Consider the following 7,309-nt stretch of genomic DNA (forward strand, 5'->3'; position numbering starts at 1 on the left):
ATAGCGTCAACAAATGCCACGTCAGTTTTACGAATTCCATCTTTTCTCTCTGTCCCAAACAAAGGGAAAACCGATGGATTCCACATATCCACTCCGAGTCTCCGACGCCCTCCAACGCCGAGATTTCAAACAGACCCTGAAGCCAACATCCAATTGAAGATGATTTGGGTTTGGGTACGAAGAGACCCATTTTTCTTAGTATTACAGTTGTACCAAACCAATTCGTGCCAGAAAGAGTTTCCATGTAAACCAGCTGGACCCTGACATGGATTCACAGGATCCAAACTCGTCTCCATACTCTTCCTTACCTCATAAGGGAGACCCACATCCTCTCTCTCTCTCTCTCTCTGCCTTTTCCGTGGTCCTCTCTCTCTCTGGAAATCTCTCTCTCTCTCTCTCTCTCTCTCTCTCTCATGGAGGATCCTGTTCCTCTGGATATCCACCTCCAATACTCAGAAAACCCATCACCAGAAAACCCCACTTACCCAACAATACCACTTTCCCCACCGCCGGAAAAACCCCCTCTCCCGGCGGAGGAACCCCCATCACCATCCAAAACCCGTCCTTCCCCTCCGCCACCTCCCCACTCCCCAAATTCATCCGACCCTCCCCACGATGAAAACCCCAGCCCCAACCCTCCCCCACCTGAGAAAACCCCCACCTTGGATGCCCACCAATCCGATCCCGCACCTCCACCACAATCTGAAACCACCACCAGGAGCGGCAATGCCGGTGCGGAAGCCTCCGGAGGGGAGGACGAGACAGCCACGAGCCGGCGGAGGCGGAGATCCCGCTGGGATCCCCAGCCGGACTCCGAGGTCGACAACGCCTCCGCAGGGAGCGGCAGCCGGAAGCGGAAGTCCCGGTGGGCTGACGACGTCCCGAAGCCGCTGATGCAGCTCCCCGGCTTCATGAAGGAGCTCGCCGAGCTCGACCCGGAGGTTCAGGCCATGAACCTCCGCCTTCTGGAGATCTCCCGCATGCTGCAGTCGGGCCTGCCTCTCGACGATCGGCCGGAGGGCGCGCGGTCTCCGTCCCCGGAGCCAATCTACGACAACATGGGCGTCCGGATCAACACCAGGGAGTTCCGCGCCCGCGAGCGGCTGAGCCGCGAGCGCCAGGAGATCATCTCGCAGCTGATCAAGCGCAATCCGGCATTCAAGCCGCCGGCCGACTACCGCCCGCCGAAGCTGCAGAAGAAGCTCTACATACCCATGAAGGAGTACCCGGGATACAACTTCATCGGGCTCATCATCGGCCCGAGAGGCAACACGCAGAAGCGGATGGAGAAGGAAACGGGTGCGAAGATCGTCATCCGCGGCAAGGGCTCCATCAAGGAGGGCCGGCTACAGCAGAAGCGCGACATCCGGCAGGACCCGGCGGAGAACGAAGACCTCCACGTCCTGGTCGAGGCCGAGACGCAGGAGGCGCTCGACGCTGCTGCCAACATGGTGGAGAAGCTGCTCCAGCCCGTCGACGAGGTGCTGAACGAGCACAAGAGACAGCAGCTCAGGGAATTGGCTGCGCTCAACGGGACGATCCGCGACGATGAGTTCTGCAGGCTGTGTGGCGAGCCTGGCCACCGGCAGTACGCTTGCCCCGCGAGGATGTCTACCTTCAAGAGCGATGTTCTGTGTAAGATTTGTGGAGATGGAGGGCACCCCACCATCGATTGCCCGGTGAAGACTACGACAGGGAAGAAGATGGACGATGAGTACCAGAGTTTTCTGGCTGAGCTCGGAGGTGGCCCTGGCGGCTCGATTGGCTCTGCAGGAGCGACATTGGCGATTGCCGGAGGTGCAGGACAAGGTGGGAGCGGAAACCCGCCTTGGGCTAGTGGTGGTTCTGCAACTAACGCTACCGACACCGGCAATTCGACGGGAAAATTGGGGTTGGGAGCCAGTAAAGAGTACGACGACACGAATCTGTACATTGGGTATCTCCCCCCCGACCTGGATGATGATGGGTTGATTCGGCTCTTCGTTTCGTTTGGGGATATAGTGATGGCGAAGGTCATCAAGGATAGAGTTTCAGGATTGAGCAAAGGATACGGATTTGTGAAGTACTCAGATGCCAACCAGGCGGTGCAGGCGATTGCCGCCATGAATGGGTATCGATTGGAAGGCAGAGCTCTAGCTGTTAGGATTGCTGGGAAGCCGCCCCAGCCACCAACTCCAGTGGTGGCGGCTCCACAACCAACCTTCCCGGGTGCTGACCCCGATGCCTATTCGTCTTCTCAGAGCTACGCCCCACCTCCTCTGCCACCACCACCACTTCCTTACATGCGAGGGGTCCCCCCACCATGGGCACAACCGGTTCCATGGGCTCTGCCACAGACGGCGCCGAACTATGGAGTGCAGTACCCCGGAATGGGTGGCTACCCCTATGCTGCGCCAGTGCCACCCCCCACTTCAGTTGCTGGTAGCGATGCTTTGCAGGGCTTCGCCTATGCCGGGATGTCAGCTCCTCCGGGAACTCAGCCTGCTTATGCACCGGGGGCTCCTCCTCCTCCTCCACCAGGTAGTTACCACATGTATTATGGACTGCCTCCTCCACCAGTGTCAGCTCCTGCAAGTAGTGTGGCAGATTCATCCCAGACTCTGAGCAGTTCAGTGACGTGGGCACCTAACCCACCTTCCCAGCTGGGTTCATCATCCTTGGAGCAGAATGCAGTCGGAGAGATGGAGTATGATAAATTCATGTCAGAGATGAAGTGAGCAGCGATCTGATCTTAAGGTAAATTTGTTGAAACTATATTTGTGAATTGGGTGATTGGCATTTTTCAATATGAAGCTAGGTGTGGACGCCTGAGATGGGTATGAACTCCCTGAAAGATAATGACTTCTTAACTCTCCATTTTGAAAGATAATGGGATCCCACAGGCACGAGCTGGGGCTGTTCTTCCTCCACTGACAAGGGATAAACTCCAGCAAGATTTGGTCTTCAAATTAGATCTAGATCTTTTTTGTGCATCAGATACCTCGAATGAGCCTCTGGTGGTAAGAATTACACCACTGTTGCTCGAAATGAGAAGGCACGAAAGAGTATGAAAATTAGAAAGTCTAAATTGAAGGGGGTGTTGAATCTAAAAGATTGGTGATTTGAAAATGTACTAACCCTGGTGAAATTCAAACTTCTCAAATGAGAGGCCCCTAAAGATTTTTCGTGATTGCAAAAATTGAATGTATTTGGGAAAGTTTTAAGCTTATGAAAAACTTGGGGATTTATAAAAGAAAACTAGAACCGGCTTATAGAACTAAGTATGAAAAACTTGGAGATTTATAAAAGAAAACTAGAACCGACTTGTAGAACCAAGTAAAAAGTAGACAAGAACCCAAGGCTAGTATTAAGCCTAGTAAAAGGCTAAAACAAGAATAACACTAGGTTCATGAAATTATTGTTTTATAGGTGGATTCTAAGTAGAGCCAAAGAAGTTCTAAAGATCAAGCTAAAATGGTTTTAAGATTTTAACACCTACAACTTAAGAAAAACTCCTAAAGGTAGAAAAATACTAGCGAATTGCAATTGTAGAAATCTAAGTCTTAGAAATACTTTTTGGAAACCCAAAAGACAACAAAAATTAGATTGCAAAAGTAAGTAATCCTAAGAATATTTTATAAGAAATGCTAACCAGGTACTTAGAAAAGTCTAAAAGGAAGCCTAAAATCGTAAGAAATTGGGAGAAACTAGGAAAACCTTGAAATCCTAAAATTTAGAAGATCTTATCCTAATGCTTCAAGAGGCCATAAATAGAAAAAAAAAGGATTCAAAGAAGAGTAAGAGACTTTGGGGATTATGTAGCTAGAACTAACAAAGTAACTAAAATAACGACTAAAACATGGAGAAAACAAGAACCTAGAATGTCCTACTACTCAAGAGAAAATCACATCGATTAATGAGGCAATAATCAAAAGGATAAAGAGTGAGAGCTTACCGAGGGCTTGGGGAAGCCCTAGGTTGGCGATATCGACAAGCACATGTTGAACTGGTGAGGCTTCAAGATTTTGGGCAACACTATGATCTGGGCCAATAGGAGATTGAAATTTCCAAGATCTTCAGAAATTTTGAAAGAGTTTTGAGATCATAAGGTGCAAAAGCTCAGATGCCTTGGGATGGGAGCCCCCAGGCCTATTTACTGATGAAAAAATGGAAATATTACCTTGTCAATTTCTGGCAATGTCATTTTCACTTATGGTCTCAACCGGGTGGGATCCATATAAATGAATTATCCAATCATTCTTTCTATTTTCTGGGCTATCTTTTAGGTGTACGACTAATGCCTTGGGTGATAAGGAGTCAAATGCTAGAGAATTCATTTATGATCGATACTACTATTAAGAGATTCGATACAATAGTCCCATTTTTTCCTCTAATTGGATCGTTGGTTAAAGCGAAATTCTGTAACGTATCAGGGTGCTAACCCCTCAAGATGATACTACACCAGTGGCGTAGCATTTGCTGGATACTGCACCAATGGCGTAGTATTGGGATCGATACTGCGCTTGTGGCACAGTATCAGCTATGATACTGCAACAATGGTGCAGTTCATGTCAGTTATGATACTGCCACAGTGGTGCAATATCGGGTCTAATACTGCACCACTGGCACAGTATTGCCCTGGATACTGCACCGATGGTGCAATGTCATATGATACTGTCATGTGGTACAACATCGCACAATACTGCCTTTGTGATGGTTTATCTTTTCTTTTTTCCTTCTTTTTTTTCTTGTTTTATTTTAGAGTTCTTTAGGTATATACTTCAAGGACTGCTTCTTGTAGTCTGCCTAAGGTGTTCGGAGCTGGATTTTAGTTCCAGATTGTGACTAGGGAATTAGTGGTCAAAATTGGGGTGTCTACGGATTCTTCAATTCACACACCTTACCATGCTAATTGAATTCACACACACACATGCAGACATATGTGCACTCCAATGTCATCTTTTCGAATGTGAAGATTTACTTTGCTGATTTTTGTGACTAGAATTTGGTTTTTGTTAGAGAACTGTTTGGTATGTGATCATGTGCAGTCTGAACATACTGCTCCCATGCACCCTATGCTTCCATTGTCTCTCTGTTCCCTTTACTATTATGTTTATTTCTTTTAGTTTAGTTGGTTGTTTTGACAATTTTGGGGTTTCATTTGATCGAATTGCCATGTGGAGTTTTTCTTGACCTTCTTCTTCTGGTTATACTTTTATTTTTCGCAGGAGTGAGGTTTCTTGACTTGGGACTTGTTGGAAGTTTGGGAACTTAACGTCTTAACCTTGCTCTGATGTTATGACAATTGCAGAGACTTTTTGGCATGGAGTGCAGAACGTTGTGGTGGGAAATGGACCAATGGGTTGCTCGTGGTTTCCTCGCTAACTCCACATTATGTATTTTCATTAGTGTTTATTTGTGTCCTGAGTATGGATGTCGAATAGTTCTGTCTTTTTTCTTTCCCTTTGTCTTTTGATCAAATGCCACTTAGATGGCAATCCTCTTACCCAACCATAATTTTCCCTTGAACATGCAGGGACAGGGTACATTTTCGCATACATTGTGACTTCTTTGTCTTCCTTTGCTTTATACTTTATTTGGACCAATTCTGCTAGCATGTTGATTTTGTTGTTATCAACTGTTGTCTTAGTTTGCTGGATGGTACTTGGTTCATAGTTTGTGTCCATTCATGTGGGAACTGTTGATCCAAGTTGCTTGGTTCATCATTATGTTCTTCAAGGAGAAGGTAAGTTCTATTCAAAATCTTTGCCTGCCGTTTGGATACCAGCCTATGTCAGAAATTATTTGAGTTTAGTATTTGATTGAATTTGTGGATGCTCTTATTTCCTTTCTTTTATGTAAACATGCTGATGTCTGTCTGTAAATTTTGTCCATTGCAGGAGGACGTTTTACCTTCACGTTTGGTCTGCAACTGGTTTCTTTTGGACCTCAATTGTTTCCCCCCCATTATTTATGATTATTTTTCTTGAAAGAGTGGAGCATTTTTTGCTCGGTTCGGTCCTAGGAAAAAGTCTAGATGGTTATAGAGACCATGTGAATGGGGCACCTGTTTGGTGATTCCGACACTGATAATAAAAATGATGCAATTATAGATAATAAAAAAAGAAAAATAGAAGAAATCTCCTGGTATAAGACAAGAAAAGGGCAAAGGAAGATGCTAATACAGTAAAGAATTACCAAATGCATCAATCATCTAATTTTTTTATACATTGAAAATACAGGAAATATATATTGTTTCTCGAAAGAAAGTATTGACTTGTCTGATTGTTGCATGTTAAAATTACAGTGTTATATTTTCGTAGTCATGAATTATTCAGATGATATGGAAACTCAAACGCTAAAGCAAAAAGCAGGCAGGAGAGTAGATTTCTGAATGATTGAATGGTAGATTCACTAAATTAGTTGTAAAATGTTTCTAGATATGGTTGATTATGACATTTTAAGATGTTTTGCAAGCAATAATATAGTCCACAACTAAGGCTGCTATATATGAATATGTTTGTTTCCCTAGAAGACACAATAGTTAACTAGGGATTGTAATGGATGCTTATTAGGTCAATATAAACATTGTCTTGATATAATTTATAGGGATGCACAACGAGCTCGGGCTCGACTCATTTAAGCTTGGCTCAAACTCATGAAAAAATAAATGAACCGAGCTTGAACAAGGGTCCAGGCTCGATACACGTAAACGAGCCGAGCTTGAACAGGCATTCCAGCTCAGATAAGCTCGATTAAGCTCAGCTCTCATAGCTATAAAAAGAAATCAAATTTTATATATGTATGATGTTGTTTATAATGTAAACACAAAGAGAAGTCTTACCTTAACGGGTAAGATGTTGGTCGCCTTTGAAAGTGGCATGGGTTCAAATCCCACCACTTTCCTCTCTTTCAAAGTGCTTTTTACACATATTTCAAAACCTTTTCAAAGTGTTTTTTACATAGATTTCAAAACCTTTTCAAAGTGCTTTAAATTAAAGGTGTTTCTCTCTTTCAAAGTGCTTTTTACACAGATTTCAAAACCATTTCAAAGTGTTTTTTTTTTTCACAGATTTCAAAATCCTTTCAAAGTTTTTAAAATTAAAGGTATTTAGCTCGAGCTGAGACGAGTTTTGCTCGAGCTCGACTTGAGCCAATCCCAGGCAAAGGTTGAACAACCATATTTCTTTCTCGAGCCGACCCGAGCCATCCTAATCTCGGCTCGAACCCGGCTCGTGTGCATCCCTAATAATTTAGTATGTGAATTCATGTTCTTATATTTGTTCTAGTATGCATTTTTTAAAGAAATATTTAGGAGTTGTTTGTGAAG

The 7,309-nt window shown here is 44.7% G+C and overlaps 1 long non-coding RNA gene and 1 pseudogene across 3 annotated transcripts; both read left to right on the top strand.

Annotated features, from left to right (window-relative positions):
• The first annotated feature begins 333 nt into the window (after positions 1-333).
• LOC149829442 (splicing factor-like protein 1 pseudogene) lies at positions 334-5,593 on the top strand (annotated as a pseudogene). Of its 2 annotated transcripts, none has more exons than XR_016433706.1 (2): positions 334-2,736; positions 5,208-5,593. The product of XR_016433706.1 is annotated as a splicing factor-like protein 1 pseudogene, transcript variant X1 (transcript). The 2 variants fall into 2 exon arrangements; XR_016433707.1 differs by having other exon boundaries at positions 5,291-5,593.
• Positions 5,594-5,709: 116 nt separating this feature from the next.
• Positions 5,710-6,335, top strand: LOC149829443 (uncharacterized). The gene is made up of 2 exons (XR_016433709.1): positions 5,710-5,788; positions 5,880-6,335. It is a non-coding gene; the product is annotated as an uncharacterized LOC149829443 (long non-coding RNA).
• The last annotated feature ends 974 nt before the right edge of the window (positions 6,336-7,309 follow it).

The sequence above is a fragment of the Nuphar pumila genome, chromosome 8, assembly GCF_984573655.1.
Source record: "Nuphar pumila chromosome 8, dmNupPumi1.hap1.1, whole genome shotgun sequence".
NCBI classification, from domain to species: Eukaryota; Viridiplantae; Streptophyta; class Magnoliopsida; order Nymphaeales; family Nymphaeaceae; genus Nuphar; species Nuphar pumila.